The sequence below is a fragment of the Vigna unguiculata genome, chromosome 9, assembly GCF_004118075.2.
Source record: "Vigna unguiculata cultivar IT97K-499-35 chromosome 9, ASM411807v1, whole genome shotgun sequence".
NCBI lineage: Eukaryota > Viridiplantae > Streptophyta > Magnoliopsida > Fabales > Fabaceae > Vigna > Vigna unguiculata.
Window position 1 is genome coordinate 1539262 of NC_040287.1, and position 6923 is coordinate 1546184.

At 26.1% G+C, this 6923-nt stretch overlaps 1 long non-coding RNA gene across 1 annotated transcript; it reads right to left on the bottom strand.

Moving 5' to 3' along the window:
• Nucleotides 1–2219: 2219 nt before the first annotated feature.
• On the bottom strand, nucleotides 2220–2830 carry LOC114195844. Its single transcript, XR_003606584.1, has 2 exons — nucleotides 2528–2830; nucleotides 2220–2412 (listed from the first exon to the last, which is right to left on the bottom strand). It is a non-coding gene; the product is annotated as an uncharacterized LOC114195844 (long non-coding RNA).
• Nucleotides 2831–6923: the final 4093 nt, after the last annotated feature.

The window sequence follows — 6923 nt, forward strand, 5'->3', positions numbered from 1 at the left end:
GACTGATTCTACTTTATATCAAACTATTGTTGGGAGTCTGGTTTATCTTAGTGTGACTCGACCAGATATTGCACATGTTACTAATGTTTTTAGTTAGTTTGTTTTAGCTCCCACAACAGTTCATTGGGGGTGTTGTTCTTCGTATTCTCAGATATCTTTGAGACACTTAGTTTCAATATCTTTTGCTTTCTTCTACGTTATCTTTAGACTTGCGTATCTATTATGATGCAGATTGGAATGGTAATCCTAATGATTAGAAATTCATTACTGGGTGGTGTATTTTTCTTAGTGATTCATTTGTATCATGGAAGAGTAAGAAACAAGATGTTACATCTCGATCGCACCATGAATTTGACTATTTGTAAAATTATTTGACTGTGTTGGTTACTTGCAGATATGAGTGTCTATGCGAAAGATTTTTCGCCTAACAATAAAAGTATTATTCGTATTGTTTGCAACTCTGTTTTCATGAGCAAACCAACCATATTGAAACAGATCGTCATTTTAGTCGTTATCATCTTCAACTTGGCACTATATCTTTATCATTTGTTCCTTCGGCTCTATAGATTACAGATAAATTTATCATGCCACACTCCATTTTATGCTTTCGTTTTTTATTTGAAAACTTTCAATGCATTTAGTTGTAATATTGTGAGTTTGAGGAGGATGTAACATAAATTCATCTACTTGTGACTTCTAGGATTAACTTTGTGTATATATAATACACCTATTATAACATTTTATATACCATCAATACTATATAATCCTTTTCTTCATACATTTATTTTTTTTTCTACGATAAAAATGTAAATATTCATGGAAACTCGTGTGTTTTTTTCTAGTTGAAATTAATTATTGATCAACGAGAATGATAGATAGTGGACTATCTTTTCATAATAATTATTTGATTTCCTATCTTCATTTTTTCCATTGTCTCATTGATTATGCAAGAGAATATTGAAAAGGTCCAAGCCCTAAGACCATAGTCAAATGCAGCATGCCCTTTAATTCTTTGGTTAATAATTTTTAAGATTAGAAGACACAATTAGGACCCTTTTGATTCGTCAAATTGTCAGTAATTTAGATTAAATTTTCTTTTTGTCTGTGAGCTCACTGTGCAAGTAGTCCAATCCAACTTGAATGCTTAGTGCCTCATCACGGACTTTCCCTTCTTTTTTATTATTCAAACTTTTTATATAAAAAAACATCATGGACCCCACAAAAAGCACAAAACAAAAAATAATGATAAAATTCACATGTGCTGTGTTAAATATAATTTTTTTCTGTATCTTTTTTAACACAATGGTCCACTGCATTCTTCTAAACAGTGACCATCAAACTTTTGCCATTGAAAAAAAATATCTGCCGACTTAAAAGCAACATCCATAAGTAAAATAATTAATTTTCCTTTCTTTCGATTAAAATAATCGATGGTTGGTATATCAGATTGTCAACTGTTCATCATAGATTCTGGAATCAATTCTGCACTTTAATCTTAGTATGTACCAAAACCTATATATTTTGGTTCCTACTTGTTGCATCTTTGTCTTTATATATTTTTTTAAAACTATTATATAAAACAATAAAGCCTGATTTTTAAACATTTTTTCGTGCAATTTAGAATATAATTTGTTTTCATATAAGAAAATAAAGATAATGTCAAGTGTACGGGGATGATGATATATATTATCTATCTTGATGATGTATGACGTGGAAAACAAATTAACAAAATTTCAAGAAATAATTTGACATATAAAAAGGTAAAGTTTCAGTGAATAAGTGTATATATAAATTTATTTTATGAAATTAAATTAGATTTAATTTTTTTAATATATTATTAAAGTTGATCAAATATTATCAAGCCATTTACAAATAGATAGCTACACGTTGGAGATGTTTGACACAATTTATTTCCTCTATAGTGTTTCTTTTTTTGTTTACTATTGAGTCATTAATAAAAATCATTATATGATTATATTTATTCTTTTTAATTTAGCCAACATATAAAAGTGGAGGTACCCACTTGAGAAAAAAAAACATGGGAATTGCTGGTTCAGTTGTTGCAAGTGTACCATTCATTATTGTGCACAGTGGAATATACTTATTGGTTGAGTGTACATCCAAATATTTCATATCATTTGGAAGAAAAGTTAAAAATAATTTATATATTTTTCTATTGATATACGTAATTTAAAAGTAAAACTGTGACAAAACTATCAAAACTTCAAAACGGGTAATATTTAAAAATATTATCTTTAACAGATTTAAAATATATATTATTGATTTTGGATTCTAACTTTAGTTCATTACCTTATAAGATACAAATATTGTCTGTCAGATTTGATAATTGATGAGTTTGCCAATGACAAATGCTGAAAGCCACAGATGAAGTTATCTTCTGCCAACATCAACCTAGGAACCATGTCCGATGAAGCAAATAGGGTTAGAAGCATGTTCTGAATGCAAACTATGACATATAATACATGAATCATATTCTACCCTACTTTACAAGAACATAATCATATACCATGAGAGTCACAAAAACAGTGGTCACCATTCAGCAAAACCACAATCTCATCATTCTGAAAAGTATTCCTTTGGCCATGAAAATATAAAGCTCTTGTAGGGAATGCTTCCTGGGACAGCACCACCTGATGAAAGCCATGAATCAGGAAAAGAGAAACATAACCATTATCTTGTTACAAGCACAACATCTGCGAAAAAAGTGAACATGATTTTCACTTCCAAGAACAAAATGTTCATCGTGCTGAAACCAGGTATATGAAAGACAAATTTCTGCTTTTGGAGGGAGTTAAGTAAGGAAGGTGATGATGCTTACCACAATACAACACAATTCCGACATCAAGTTGTTTATAGTGTTCATCAGAGTAAAAAACATAGATACTGGTCGTGTTTATGAAAATGACAGTGGTAAAACTTTTAAATTATTATAGGTATACCAAGTAATTAAAGTTAAGAGATGAGACGTAAAGTTTGACATGCATAATTTGAGATCTGATTTTGAAATCTGGAAGGAATATTTAATTAGAAGTTAGGTCTGATTAAGAAGAGGTTAATTAATCTTCCAATACTAATGTTTGGAATGAACGAAGAGGCGAGAGATTTTAAGAATTTTTAATGTGATAAACACAATCAAAGTCATTCAAATATTGGCATCTGTCACCTTCAGAAATATATTGGCATGTGTCTGTCTCATACATGATGAAAATAAACCAGAAAGAATCTTCAAATGGTTTTGTTTTTCTCCTTCGGTACTTTTTACTTTTTTTATTTGAAGGAGTAAGAAGAATCTTTTGTTGAGAAAGGTGCACATACTCAATATAAAATAAGGGAATGAATTTTCTTCCCTTGATTAAGTTAAGAGACCAAATGACATTGGCATCAAAAAGGACAATAACGATAAAATTAGTAGCAATAATACATGTAAATACACTTTTTATTTCTAGTTATATATATATATATATAATATTTGATGAATACTCATAGACTGTATAAACACCAAATTATTATAAGGAAACTTTAGAATATATAATGTTACAAGAATATCAATTAAAAAATTGAACTAGATAAAATAAAATTAATTATTTTCAATCTTATATTTGTAAATTAATTATATTCAGTTTTACTTGCTTCATACATTGTCTTTAAACACATCAAAACACACACAGCTATTAAATATTATGTTTAAAATTTATTTTAAACGTAAAATCAAATTAAAGAAAACTTAAAAAAAATATATATTTAAAAATTTAATAAAATAATTTATTTTAATAAAAAATAATTTTGATTAAAGCCACATCATTTATTAGAATATTTAAAGAAAATATCTATACTGCACAAATTTATTTTATCTCCCAGTCAAAAGAGCGAGCTGGCTGCACAAAACAAAGAAAATTACGCAATCGCACGTCCTCTCATGAAACTTTCTATCTCTCACAATTGCTTTTACCTTTTCTAAATTAAAAAAAAAAATAAAAAATCATTCACCTCACATCTGAGAGGAAAAAGAAAAAGAAAATAAATATATTTTTGTTTCTCACGTTTTAATGAAATTTAAAATTACTCATTCTTCAAAAATTTTGACCAATTTAGTCTTTCATCTTTAAATATGAGTAAATTAGTCCTTTTAATCAAATTTTGTTAAATTTATTTAACATTACAAACGTATTTCAGGATAGTATTTGAATTGTTTTCACCATTTGACACATTTTCGCTTTAATGTTAACTCAAATATTATCATAAAATACGTTTAAAATATCAAATAAATTTAACAAAATTTGGTAAAAATGACTAAATTCACGTATTTCTAAAAATGAAGGACTAAATTGATATAAATTTTCGAAGAGGAACTAATTTTAATAATTTTAAAATTCACTGAAACTTCAATAACCAAAAACATATTTAACCAAGAAAAAATATAGAAGATTTTTTTTTTCACACAATAAGTAGTCAATTCATAAAACAATAAGGCAAAATTCTAGGATTTTATTTTAGAAAATATTTTTATTTTGAATATATATTTCAATTTTAAAAATTAGTTATTATTTTAAATTAAAATAAAATATTGCAAGTATTTTATATTTATATTATGTTATATATTATTTTATATATAAGATATATCAATAAAATACAAGCTATTCTATAAATCTCATATATTTGTCATATATGTCATATCTTTCATATTTTTAGAAGTCCTACAAATTTCAACTCAGAGTCATTATTCTTGCAACATGAAGAATGAAAAAAAAATCTCACATATCACTATTCACTATTTGATCGTGAAAGCTACTCTTTGATGGTTAAACTATTATTTATGAACGGTAAGAATGTAAGTATATCTAGAAGGACTATAATTATAAGAAGTCGAAAGAAAATGTTTAGGATTATGATGTCCGTAAATTAATTAAGTATTTTTTTCTTACTTTTATTCAGGTGGAACTTGTATTTTATAGACTTTAGCTAACTTCTTTTTTACTCAAACTCTTAAACAACATCATCTATCTCTTTAAGCTTCGTATTATCTTTAATTAGTTCAAAGAACTTACAAGTTATTCATGCTTTTCGTCTAAGTTTCCAAATGATTATTTCTAAGCGATTTTATCTAATTCGAAGTAATTAATACATCATATAACCCACAACGTTAGATTGGTTATAATCTCTTTTAACAGGTTATTAGTAGAACTACCCTTACAATTAACATAATTAGTTATATTACAAAATAATAATAATATTATAGTTAGAGGAGTATTTTGAACTCATAAATTACATTCAAACTAATAAATTCAAGATAAATATTTCATAAAAAAAAACAAGTATTAAAATAAAAAATATCTTAAAATTTATGTGGTTTGTTTCCATTTGGAGATGACATAAGGAAAACTTTTTATGTTATGGTTTGTTTCTCTCTTTTTCACAGTGATGTGAAGTGAGTCACTAAATAATGAATAAAGTGTGAAAGTGAATTAGAGGTATTTGTTTGTTGTTTAAAGTATGCACGCGTGATGCCATCTTATCACAAACAAACATCATATCAAAACTACATTTTCTAACCCAAATAAGCTACGTAAGAACTGTATCAAAATGATAGGTTAAATATATTTTTTGTCCCTTAATTTTAAGGGAATTTTGAAATTAGTCTATTTCAAAATTTTAAACTAATTTAGTCATTTATCTTTCGAAATATGTGGATTTAGTTATTTTAATCAAATTTTGTTGAGTTTATTTAACATTTCAAGTGTGTTTCATAATAATATTTGACTTAATATTAAAGCAAAAATGTGTTAAATAGTATAAACAACTTAAAAACAATCCTGAAATGCATACGAAACATCAAATAAATCCAACAAAATTTGATTAAAAGAACTAAATCCACGTATTTTGAAAGATAAAAGACTAAATTTGTCCAAAATTTTGAAATAGACTAATTCTAAAATTCACCGAAAATTAAATGACCAAAAACATATTTAACCCTTATACAATCATAAGGAAAATCAAATTAAAAAGTTAACCAAATAATGAGATTTGTAAAGGCTTTTCCATTAAACACCTCCAAAATTTATTTACGCACTTCCAATTTCCAAAATGACCATTTCACCCTTTTATAAAACGACTTGCAAATTATTTATTTTTGGAATATAATTTCCATAATAAGATTTTTGGAATAGAATTTTCAGAACATATGAAATAAATTTCTAAATATTTTTTCAAAAAAGAATTTCTTGAAAAAGTTTTACAAAATGAATATAATACCTTCGAAAAAATAAAGTTTTCAGAACTCATGAAATTTATAGAACGAGTTTTTTTCCACAATGTATTATCTTTCTCTTTCTCGATCATGTGGTACAACGAGGAAAAATATTTCTTTTAGCGTAGGGGTGCATTTAGTAAAGGATGCAGAAAGCAAAAACTTATGTCAAGGATCAGGCCCGTGGACCGGTCCATACTTCTGAATTCATGAATAACATTTTCTTTCTTCACTGACTTATAGCTATAATAAATAATGTTTTTACTTAAATATTTTTCACTATTATATAAATAAAAATTTCATTTCTTTCAAAATATGTCAAAAAACTACTAAATTACGTATTTTTAATGGGTTACGAAACTGTTTATTCAAAAATTATATTCTGGAATTACTGTATGCATAAGCTTGAAATTATTTTTTCTACAGTAATTTATATACCATGTAATATATAGAATGACATTTTTGAAATTATTTTCTAAGTTAAACAATACATAACTATATTTTGGATTCGAGATTATAAAATTTGAAATACATACGAACTATAAAATATGAAATATATTGTAAATCATATAATCTACTACATATTTATGATTTTGAAATTATCTGTAATTTAAAATATAGTTAGAATCATATTTCAGATTTTGAAATGCGAAATTTA